Source organism: Pteronotus mesoamericanus, unplaced genomic scaffold (assembly GCF_021234165.1).
Source record: "Pteronotus mesoamericanus isolate MK-2021 breed Mesoamerican mustached bat unplaced genomic scaffold, CSHL_Meso_final contig_303, whole genome shotgun sequence".
NCBI lineage: Eukaryota > Metazoa > Chordata > Mammalia > Chiroptera > Mormoopidae > Pteronotus > Pteronotus mesoamericanus.
The window spans coordinates 282,690-294,880 of NW_026555130.1; the positions used below are offsets into that span (position 1 = coordinate 282,690).

The 12,191-nt window shown below is 52.6% G+C and overlaps 1 protein-coding gene across 2 annotated transcripts in view; it reads right to left on the reverse strand.

Annotated features, from left to right (window-relative positions):
* GNG4 (G protein subunit gamma 4) overlaps window positions 1–6,913 on the reverse strand; it is a 51,809-nt gene extending 44,896 nt beyond the window's left edge. The window contains exon 1 of one of the 2 annotated variants that reach the window (XM_054575486.1): window positions 6,866–6,913. The gene's annotated coding sequence lies outside the window, so the exon portion shown is untranslated. Of the gene's footprint in view, window positions 1–6,064; window positions 6,171–6,865 lie in introns of those variants that run through there. The other variant, XM_054575484.1, reaches the window with a different exon arrangement.
* Window positions 6,914–12,191: the final 5,278 nt, after the last annotated feature.

Consider the following 12,191-nt stretch of genomic DNA (forward strand, 5'->3'; position numbering starts at 1 on the left):
GGCGCGGGGCCCCTTCTGAGGGACCTCACCACATGAAAACCTGCATTCGAAGAAGTCTGCATTTCAGAGTAATCTCTGGTTTGCCCAACACGCGCAGCTGCTCTTTGAAGCCCCCACTGTGTGTACCGCCCCCTTGGAGCCCCTGGAACGTCAGTCGTCCACCAGTGGCTTTGCCTGGGCACCAGCGAGCCCTCTGCCTGTGTCCGGCCAGACTCCTGCTCCTCCCGGACGGCCCCTCCTCACCTGCCCCTCACGCTCACTCCCTCCACCCGCCTCCTCCTGCATTCACTAAGCCAGCTGTGTTGCCCTGCAAGGTCAGCCCCGAACTGGGGACCCTGAGCTCCCTGGACATCGGCTCCTCCCTCCCCCTCGCCTTCAGCCAGCCATGCTGACCGGCCGGCAGGCCTGAGGGCCCAGGGACCCACGGCGGTCCCCCCGCGGCTTCTGCCTGCTCTCCCTCCGTCTCCGTGCCCTGGCTGGCTCCACGCGGCATCTGAGGGCCAAGGCAGGACCCGCGAAATCCTGCATCTGCGCAGCAGCCCTGGGTCCCTGCCCGCAGGGCGCAGCCTCCCACAGGCACCCCCTCCCCCGCACGCCCGCAGCCCCTGTCACGCTGGTCCCTCTGCTGGGGAAGCCCTTCCTCATCGGTGTGGACTGGAAACCCGCCCTCAGCTGCCAGGGCTGAGGACAGGACCTCGCTGCCTGGCCCGCCCCGCGTCCCACTGTGCCGGCGTCACTGCCTCCGCCGCCCTCTGAGCGCGCCTGTCACAGCATCTGTCCAGGGGCAGGGACACTCCCGGGTTCTGTGACAGGCAAGCCGTGTCTGCTTCATCCCGAAGTTGCAGGGAGGCCCCTGGGGCCCAAGCTGCTGGGGCCTGTCTCAGGAGCCACAAAGGAAGCCTTCAGATTCACACGGGTATGGACGGCCTTTAGAGCCTCGTCCGTTGCTTGCAGCAAGACACACGCACGGAGGAAGCTGTTCCGTGGTGTCTGGTGATTGAGGAGAACGTGGTTAGCAGCAGAAAAGCACAGGAAAACCAGAGAAAGGCAGAGCGTCCGGGAAGGCTGGTCACAGTGCGGACCAGCAGGTCTCTGGGATGCAAACTCCACGATAAACAAAACTTCTGTTTAATAAAGCTGTGCCTGGGTCCGGCCCAATGATCAGCTTATTGCAAACATGGTTCACTACACCAAACTCTAGCCCAAGGAGAGGGTTCAGAGAGAAACCAGCGGGTTCAGGGGAACCTGACCCATCAGAGGGCACAGTGAGCCTCAGGGACAGGGGTTGGTCCCTGAGGCAGGACACAAGCGCTCTTGTCCAGTGTCTGCCTTCCTCACGGTCGCGAGCACGTGGAGACAGGGCTGAGCGGCGGCAGAGGGTGTGCTCGCTGCCGTCTGTACCGAGCGGGCACGGATGAGCCAGTTCCACCAGACCGACCAGGAGGAGGAGGATGGGGCTGAGACTCCAACTCGGGGCCGGGGCCGGGGTGGCGGGTCCAGAGCGGGATCTACCAGGGACCCAGAGGGTCTAGGTGAGCAGAGACTGCAGTCCCGTTGGATGAAACTCAGCGAAAGAGCAGAGCACAGAATGCTGACAAGGCCAGCTAATGGCCTTCGCCTCCCCTCCCTCCAGAAACTGTCTGGTGGCTGACGTCGCTGTCCGTCCCTGTGTTACCTCCCTTGAGGTTCACCGCGGGGGTCTCTGCTCCCAGGCCTGCCGCTGCCCGGAAGTGCTCGGGTCGGCTCCCGCGCCCCTGGCTTCCCCCGTCGAACGTGCACTTGTACACTTCGGTCACCTGTCCCCTTAACCAGGGTGCGGCCCCACAGCTGTGGGGGGTAAACAAGCAGCTGCAGATGGCAGAGGCCCTGGGCGGTGAGAGCAGCTCTCAGGGGCACAGGGCAAACAGAGCAAACCAAACGGAGTAGGACTCCTCACGCTGGCCTGGCGCACCCCGGGCTGGGGGCTGCAGGCTCCGCTGAGGAAAGGGCTTGGTCTCTGCTGGCCATGGGGAAGGGGATCCGAACGCCCCACCCCAAACGGGCCACTCTGGCACAGGCAGGGTTTTGAGCTGAGGGCAGTGAAGAGCCAGCGGCACAGCAGGACTGCCCTGGCCTCCCCCGCAGGACCTAGCTTTCCCGGGGTGCGGGCTCGCCTGGCCACCTCCCACTGCCGAGCAGGCCGGCGGCCTCACCGGCCGGCCGACCTCCCCAAGCCAGCCCTCATCTGCCGTCTGTTAGTCACCTTCCCAAATTTACCGTCTCTAGGAACTCAGTGTCCCCGCTGTCTTGTCACCTTCCCACAACTTCTCTCCCTTTGTTTCAATACAGGCGCCGGGCCTCCGCCCCCCTGCTTGGCGGCGCGGCTCTCACGGCAGGCCAGGCGACCAGCCTTTCCTGCTGTTCTCTCTCCTGCTGTAGCTTAATTCACAGGCCGCAGACACGGAACCTAAGAGGACGGAGGAGAAGTTTCCTTCCTCCCCTACTGTTGCCATCAAGGCACGCAGAGCAGGTGCCCCCGGGCGACAGGACAGATGGCCCAGGCCGGAGCGGACACAGGCTGCAGAGACAGCGGTCCTCGGGCTGGTGTGGACGCTGACTCAGAGAAAGCAAAAACGGAGGCTGGAGGCCCCTGTAAGAGGGGTCGCAGATAAGAAGGGGGGTCTCCCGCAGTAGAGACTCAGTCTGTGAGGGTCCCGGGCTGCCGGAACCTCCCAAGGACAGTGGGTGTCGGGGGAGAAAACAGCTCTTTGCAAGGGGGGCTCATGATTTGATTCTGGGCACAGGAAGGCAGGCCCTGTTGCCTGACCTGGAAGCAGACCTCGCTGCCTTTGCCCCCGAGCAGCGTCAGACCTGGGCCACAGCTTCCGTGTCACGGACAACAGCCTGCTGGCCACAGGCAGCCCTCGGCGCCCCGCCCCCGCACGCCCCTGCTCTTTCCCTCCTGTTCTCTAATTCTGTTTCTCCTGCTTGGACCTTCACGCAGGGGGCGGGACGTGGGAGCACATTTATTTGTCATGCGACACCTTTTGTGGCAGTTATAAAAGTGTTCTAATAAGAACTCCCCAAACCCTGAATGATGTTTCCTTCTCCCCGCCGCCATCCCCTCCTTCCTCCTTTGGGGGCGACAGGACGGGGTGGAAGCGAAGGCCCACAGCGGCACACACTGGACGTGCGCGCCAGGAGGATGCGCAGGGACAAACGAGAAAGTGGAGAGGCGCCCCGGCTGGGTGGAGGGCTGTCCTCCGCGCTGTGCGCACGGCCTCAGCAGAGAAGGCAGGGCCCCGAGGGATGCTAACCCACGTCTTTGACGTCTTCTCTCTTCCCTCCCAGGCACCAGGGAGCAAAGGTCTGAGAAACGTGAGCCAAGCGGGCAGAGGAGCCTCCGAGGCCCTGGGTGTCTCACCCCCTCCCCTGCTCTTCCCCGTCCCGGCCGCTCTCACTTCCGTGGGCAGACGCTTGTCCTTGGTTAGTTAAGAAGTCGCCACCGTCCACCAAACACCCTGCCGGCGGTCACCCTGTGTTTTGCTAAAGAGAAACGGTGCAGCTGTGGTGTGAGGACTAACGAGGCCGCCCTGCGATGCGCCCACGAGGCGCTCCCTCCCCACTGCCAGCGGACCCGGCCTCCTCCCCGCCGGTCCCCCCAGCCTGGGCCCTGCCCGGGACCCTCAGGGCCGCGGGGACGCTCGCTCCCCCGCGGCTGCAAAGACCTCCGCCGCCCCGGACGCCTGGAGCCCGGGCACGAGCACCACGCCTTCAACACACGCACGCTCCCCTCGGCGCAAGACCTGCCGCGGTCTGCCGAGGGCCACCACGGACGCCGGGCCCAGGCCGGCGGCCCTTTGACCTCACAGAAGCCCCCTGGCCGAGCGGGCGCGGACAGTCCAGCTCGCGTCTGAGCCGCTGGCCTCTGCGGCCTCGCTCTTTCCTCTGAGGCGCTTTTCACCAGCAGCGTTTCTCGCCTCCACTTCCTTCCCCAAGTGGAAGGTTCATCTGCGTTTGTTTCCACTTCCGGCCGCTTCCTGAGGACACCTGCTCATTCTCCCCGCCGTTCAAGCCGGGGGGCCGGAAACTCGCGGCAGCACGACGCCCACTTTTATACACGACAGCGGGCCGTGGTTTTCCTTCTTCTGACACTCATTCAGCTTCTCTCACTGGCAGTCCAACCAGCCTGGCTACTGTTAAAAGGACATTTTATAGTATTTTTGGTGTATTAAAGAAGTTAAATTTCAGTTTCTGGGCTACAAAAACTGAACATATAATCTCTCCACCTGGATAGTAAGTCTCTTTATGCCTACGTATGCCTAGAGCCAATAAAAATACCAAGTAAACAAGGAAAATCTGCAAGATCGGAGAGTAGTATATGCTCACAAAGGTGTTCTGAAAGCAAATCAGGTAATGTCTTGAAGATACTGTTCCAAAATTCCATGAAGAAAAAGGGCAATTAAAATACATTGCATTTTAGGCATTCTCTTATTCAAGTAGAACAAAAACGGGAGGAACTGAGAAAAAAATGTGAGAGTGAGACGTGGCTATAAATAAAGGAGACTGGTTGTGGTGTAGACGTCAGTCATTTCTCAGCCATTTGGCCGCCCCCCCCCCGTAAGCGGTGGGGCTGCGCGTGCGCGCGTGCGGGGGCGCGTTACACACAGGCGCTCCGAAGGCCCCGCCGCGCCCCCAGACGCAGCCACTGGGGACCTGCTCCCCCAGGGACCAGGGCCCAAGTTCCCACCTGACGCTCCACCATTTCCGAGAAGGTACAGAGATTTGGGGGCGTCGGGGACTGCCAGTTTGGCTGTAAAAACTGGAAAAGGCACATGTGAAAGCTTTTTCCTGGTTTTCCCACCACCGACAAAGGCGATGTCTCGCCAGTCCCGGCCGTGGGAACGGCCCTTCCGCGGCGCGATCTCAGGGGCTTCGCTCGGCAACCTCCTGCAGGGAGGCTGAGGCCTGGGGCCACGTGCGGACGGAGGAGCAAACAGGAAGGCCATTGTCCTAAATGGTCATTTCAGCCTCATAACCCCAGTGCGGCCACTCCTTGAACTGGCACAGCACCGCGGCACGCCTCGTGTTTACGCCGACACCGACTAGTGCTACGCCGGCCTTTCCCAGCGACTGGTCAGGGAGCCAGCTTTACACTCTGGAAACAACCCACAGTTCACAGGTTCGGGGTCTCCTCTCTCGGGACTGAAAGGCCTTCCACCCGGGGTTTCCCCTGCAGCCTCTGCGGGGACAGGGCCAGGTCCTCACGGCGCCGCCCACCCCTCCCCCGCACGCAACCGCCAGGGAACGGGCTTCCCCAAAGAGCCCCGGGGCCAGCGCTGAGCCGGGTCCGCTCACGGCCGCTCTGAGGCTCCGGCCCCTGGGTTCTGCGGTCCCCCTGGAGGCCTGGGACGCAGAAGGGGGCACTGGCGCGTCTTCCTAGGGACCAGAGTGCAGCCCAGCAGGCCTCTGGCTGTGACCAGCCTTTTACAGACCTGGGAGGGAACGGAAAACCGGGAGAACTGGGGGTGCGGAGGGGGCCTGGGTGGCCACCAGCCACTTCACCACTTGATCAAACTTTCACATTTCGGACTTCCTAATACTCTAGTTCAAAATGCACAAAATAAGCAAATCCTCCTAAATTAAGTCGCCTTCTCCAGCCACACCTCTGCCCCTTGTCCTCCCGTTATTATTTCTAAGGCAACCAGAAAATCAGACCAACGCTCCCTAAAGCCACCGGGTGCGCGCCGCGAGCGCAGTGCAGCTCAGCACCAGCCGCGGGGACAGACGCCATAGGAGGGGACAAAGCTTCGCCTCGTCGTCCTCGGAGCCGCTTTGAGGCAGGTGTCCCGGCTGTCAGGAATCAACAGAACTTCTGCTGGTGCCCACCGAAAGCATTTCCCCCAATAGAATGACCAACTGGCCAGCACAACCCTTCCATGACGGTCTGGTTCAACGGGGACGCCGCTGCCGAGAGAGGAGCGACCCTCCCTGACCTACATATGGACACGGATCCCCGGGAGCCTCGCCGCCTCCGACGCCGACCCCAGGGGACTGCGGGGCGGTCCGAGCGGCCCGTACGCACCTGCGCTCGGCGGAGAGCCCCGGGTCAGGGCAGCCGCGCACCTGCCGCCGAACCTCTGGCTGCGGCGTGTCGGGCCGCGAGCTTCCGGAGCGCGGCAGCCCCACGGGCACCGGCACCGCCCTCCGGCTCCGGGACGTTCCGCCGACTCCCGTTCGTCTCCGCTCCCCCGAGCGCGGAGCCCGGGCAGCGCCGCCGTCCGCACCGCCCTGCCGCCGCTCACGCGCGGGCTTTGTCTCCGGCGCGGCGCGCGCGGGGGGCCAGGCCGCGCGGCATCGCCCCGTGGGCGCGTGCGGGGAGCGGGGGCCGTCAGCTGTCGCGGGCCTGGGAGCGGCTGCAGTGGCCGAGCGCGAGCCAGCGAGCGAGACCCGCCGGACGCTGGGCGCCTGTCCGATCGGCCCCGCCCCTGGCCCACGGGGGTCGCGGCCGCTCCGCAGCGGGGTCTCCCCGGGCGCCCGGGAGGGGCTGGGAAATCCCGCCCGCCGCCGACGTCACTGGTGCGTCACCGGGTCTCCCGCGCCGGGGCTCCGCGCCCCCAGCCCCGCGTGCCCCGCCTCGCGTGCCCCGCCTCCCATGCCCCGCCTGCGGCCCCCGCCCGGCTGCCGGCGCCCCTCGGCCCCCGCGCCCCCCGCATCCCCAGTCTGGCTCCCCGCGCCCGGCTCCCGCGACCCCGCCAAGCGCCCCGGGCCGGAGCCCGCCCCGCACTCCGCCTGCAGCGCACGCCGCCCGGGGCCGGGGGAGGGCAGGTGGGGTCCCAGTGCCCGCGGGTTCCGAGACCAGAGCCTCCCGCGGCCCTATCTTTACCTGGGGGTTCGGTCTAGTGACACGCTGGGCTGGGCGCGGCAGTTCACACGCATCACCTGGGAATGCGTTATAGCCCCTCCCCCCACCCACCGCCGGGGCAGTAACACCTGTGCGCGCTGACACTTACCGGGGAGGCCACGGCTGCTCGGACTCCGTGACGCGAAGTGCAGGAGGTGCGGGGCGCGGAGGGGCCCCCGGGAGGGAGAGCAACTGCGACTCAGGCGGGATCGCGCGCCCGATATTCGTGGGGACCCAGAGAGGTTCAGCGCAGGGCTGGGGTTGGCTTTTTTCATTCAGCCTGAGAAACGTTACAGGCCTTTGAATAATGAACTCTCTAGGTAATTTACTTTTACGTAATTATGATATAGTTGGGTTTTTTCCTTGTTTTATTTGTTGAATTTATTGGGATTACATTGGTTAATACAATTACATAGGTTTCAGGTGTACAATTTGATAATGCATCATCTGTGTGTGTTCACCACCCCGAGTCAGGTTTCCTTCCGTCACCATGGAGCCCCGCTTTACCCTCTTCTACCCCCCGGACCCTCGCGTCCCGCTTTCCCTCTGAAACAGTAATCACCGTACTGTTGTCGGTGTCTATGACCTTTTATTTTTATTTTTATATTTTTGCGTAATCCCTTCACCTTTTCCACCCAGTCCCCCGAGTCCACTCCCTTCTGACAGCTGTCAGTCTGCTCTCTCTGAGTCTATTTCTATTTTGTTAGTTTATTTTGTTCATTAGATTCCACATATAAGTGAAATCATATGGCTTTGTCTTTCACTGACTGGCTTATTTCACTTATCATAATGTTCTCCAGGTCCATCCACGCTGTCGCAAAGGGTTAGAGTTCCTTCCTTCTTTTTTACAGCCAAGTAGTGTTCTATTGCATAAACGTACCGCAGCGTTTTATCCACTGATCTCCTGATGGCCACTTGGGCTGCTTCCAAATCTGGTCTGTGGTAATTAATGCTGCAAGAAACATAAGGGTGCATGAATATTTTTTTTGAATTAGTGTTTTTGGTTTCTTTGGATAATTCCCAGAAGTGAAATTGTTAGGTCATGTGGCAGTTAATTTTTAATTTTTTGAGGTAACTCCGTACTGCTTTCCACACTGGCTGCACCAGTCACCAACTGTGGCTGCATTTCCACCAACAGTGCATAAGGGTTCCCTTTTCTCTACATCCTCCCCAACTCTTGTTGTTTGTTGACATATTAGTGGTGGCCATTCTGACCCGTGTGTGGTGATATCTCGTGTTTTTAATTTGCATTTCTCTGATTAGTGATGTTGAGCATCTTTTCATATGTCTGTGGGCCATCTGTATGTTGTCTTTGGAGAAGTGTCTATTCAGGTCCTTTGCCCATTTTAAAAATTGGATTATTTGTTTTTTTGGTGTTGAGTTTTATCAGTTCTTTATAGAGTTTGGATATTAACCGCTTATCAGATGTATCATTGGCAAATATGTTCTCCCATTCAGCAGGTTGTCTTTTCATTTTGTTGATGGTTTCCTTGGCTGTGCATAAACTTTCTAGTTTGTGTAGTCCCATGTGTTTATTTATTTATTGCCTTTGCCCAAAAAGATATGCCAAAAAAATTGGTATGAGAACTGTCCAAGATTTTATAGCCTATGTTTTCTTCTAGGATTTTTATGGTTTTGAGTCTAACATTTAAGTCTTTAAATCAGTTTGAGTTTATTCTTGTGTGTGGTATAAGAAGGTGATCTAGTTTCATTTTTTGTACATATCTAATTTTGCCAACACCATTTATTGATACTCTATTTTACCCAATTGTATGATCTTGCCCCATTTGTCAAACATTAATTGGCCATAAACATGTGAGCTTATTTATGGACTCTCTGTTATGTTCCATTGATCAATATATCTGTTTTTATGCCAGTGCCCTGCTGTTTGGATCACTGTGGCCTTTGGTATCTGGTGGCATGACTCCTCACACTTTGTTCTTTCTCAAGATTGCTGTGGCTATTTGGGGTCTTTTGTGGTTCCATAAACATTTTTGGAATATTTGTTTTAGTTCTGTGAAATATGCCGTTGGTATCTTGATAGGAATTGTGTTGAATCTATAGATTGCCCTGGGTAGTGTGGACATTTCAATGATGTTAATTCTTCAGTCCATGAACACAGTGTATGCTTTCACTTGTTTGTATCATCTTCAATTTATTTCTTCAGTGTCTTATAATTTTCCAAGTACAGGTCTTTTACATTCTTGGATAAGGTTATTCTTAAGGTTTTTTTTTTTTTTTTGATGCAATTGTAAATGGGGTTGTTTTCTTAGTTTCCCTTTCTGATAGTTCATTATTGGTGTAGAAAAATGCAACTGATTCCTGGATATTTATTTTGTATTTTGCTAGCTACTTTACTAAATTCATTTATCAGTTCTAGTAGGTTTTTTTTTTTTTTTTGGAATCCTTAGGGTTCTCTGTATACAACATCATGTCACCTGTAAATGACAGTTTTACTTCTTCCTTTCCCATTTAGATGCCTTTTATTTTTTCTTCTTGACTGCTGCTGTGGCAAGGACTTCCAGTGCTCTGTTCAATAACAGTGGTGAAAGCAGGCATTCCTGTCTCGTTCCTGGTCTTAAAGGAAACACTTCTAGTTTTTGCCCAGTGTATGCTGTTGGCTGTTGGTTTGTCATATATGGCCTTTATGATGTTGATGTAAGTTTCTTCTATTACCATTTTTCTGAGAGTTTTTATCATAAATGGGTGCTGGATTTTATCAAAATCTATTTTGCATCTGCATCTATTAATATGATCATGTTATTTTTATCCCTTATTTTGTGTATGTGGTGTATCATGTTTATGATTTGTGGCATTGTATCAATCTTGCATCGCTGGAATAAATCCCACTGGGTCATGGTATATAATCTTTTTAATGTATTACAGGATCTGGTTTGCTATTATTTTTTTGAGGATTTTAGCATCTATGTTTATCAGGGATATTGGCCTATAATTTTCTTTGTAGTGTCTTTGTTTGATTTTGGACTTAGGATACTGCTGACCTCATAAAATGAGTTTGGGAGTCTTCCCTCCTCTTGAATTTTTTGGGATAATTTGAGGACAGGTGTTGTTTCTTTGAGCATTTGGTAAAACTTCCTGTGAAGCCATCAGCTCCAGGACTTTTGTTTGTTGGGTGTTGCGATTACTGCCTCAGTTGCGTTAGTTGTGATAGGTCTGTTCAGGTGTTGTGATTCATCCTGATTGTTTTGGAAGATTGTATGTTTCTAAGAATTTATCTAGTTCTTCCAGATTGTGCAATTTGTTGGCATATAGTAGTTCATAAAATTTTCTTACAATGCTTTGTATATCTGTGGTGTCAGTTGTTACTTCTCTTACATTTCTGGTTGTATTATTTGGGCCTCTGTCCCCTTTTTTCTTGTTGAGTCTGGTTAAAGGTTTGCTGATCTTGTTGGTGTTTTCAAAGAACCAGGTCTTGGTTTCATAGATCTTTTCTATTTTTTTAAATTTCTATTTCATTAATTTCTGTTTTGATCTTTATTACTTCCTTTTACTCACTTTGGGCTTTGTTTGTTGTTCTTTTTCTAGTTTCTTTAAGTATAATGTTAGATCATTTATTTGAGATTTTTCTTGTTTCTTGAGGTAGGCCTGTGATGCTGTGAATTTCCCTTTTAGGATTGCTTTTGCTGTGTCCAATAGATTTTGGTTTGTTGTGTTCTCATTTTCATTTGTTTCAAGGTATGTTTTGATTTCTTCCTTGATCTCATTGTTAACCCATTCATTGTTTAGTAACATGTTGTTTAACCTTCATGTGTCATGTATTTTTCAGGGTTTTTTTTTCTTGTGATTGATTTCTGGTTTCATACCTTTATGGTCAGAGAAGATGCTTGATATGATTTCAGTCTTCTTAGATTTATTGAGACTTGTTTTGTGTCCTAACATGTGGTCTATCCTAGAAAGTGTTACATGTGCATTGGGAAAGAATATATATTCTTCAGCTTTTGAAGAAATACTCTGAAGATATCAATTGAATCCATCTGATCTAATACGTCATTTAAGGTGGCTGTTTCCTTGTTAACTTTCTGTCTGGAAGATCTAGTCATTGATATCAATGTGGTGTTAAAATCCTTTACTATGACTGTATTACTGTCAATCTCTCCCTTTATGCCCATCAAGATTCCTTTTATATATTTATGTACTTCTTTGTTGGGTGCATGAATATTTACAGGGATTATATCCTCTTATGTATTGTTCCCTTTATCATTATGTAATGTCCTTTGTTTCTTACTATAGCCTTTGTTTTTAGTCTATTTTTTTAGATACAAGTATTGCTACTCCAGCTTTTTTTCCTATTTTCATGAAATATATTTTTCATCTTTCAATTTTGTTCTTGTGTACATTTTGTTCTGAGGTGGGTCTCTTTTAGACAGTGTATATATGGATATGGTTTCTTTATCCATTCAGCTACCCTATGTCTTTTGATTGGATCATTTAAACCATTAACATTTAAAGTGATTATTCATAGGTACATGTTTATTGCCATTTTATTCTTTATAACTATGTTTCTTCATTCTTCTTCTTCTTAAAGGCCCATTAACATTTCTTGTAATACTGGTTTGGTGGTGATGAACTCCTTTAGTTTTTTTCTTGTCTGGGAAGCTCTTTATCTGTCTTTCAATTCTAAGTGATAGCTTTGCTGAGTAGAGCAATCTTGGTTGCTTTTCATCACTTTGAATATTTCTTGCCAATCCCTTCTAACCTGTAAAGTTTCTTTTGAGATATCAGCTGACAGTCTTATGGGAGCTCCCTTGTAGGTAACTAACTGCTTTTCCCTTGCTGCTTTTAAGATTTTCTCTTTGTATTTAACTGTTGGCATTTTAATTATGATGTGTCTAGGTGTGGCCTTCTTTGGGTTCATCTTTTTGGGACTCTGTGCTTCCTGGACTTGTATGTTTATTTACTTCACCAAATAGGTTTTAATTTTCTTGTTCTCTCTCCTCTCCTTCTGTCACTACCATGATGCAAATGTTGGTACACTTGAAGTTGCTCCAGAGGCTCCTTATACTATCCTCATTTTTCTGGATTATTTTTTCTTCTTGCTGTTTTGATTGGTGTTTTCTCCTTATATTCCAAATCATTGATTTGATTCTCAGCTTTATCCACTCTACTGTTGATTTCCTGTAATTGTTCTTCATTTCAGTCATTATATCCTTAATATCTGGCTGGTTCTTTTTTATGGTTTCTATGTCCTTTTTTATGCTGTTGAAGTTCTGAGTTCATCGCTGCCCCTGTGTTCATTGATCATCCTTATAACCAGTTTTTGAACTCTGCATCTAGCAGAGTGCTTGCT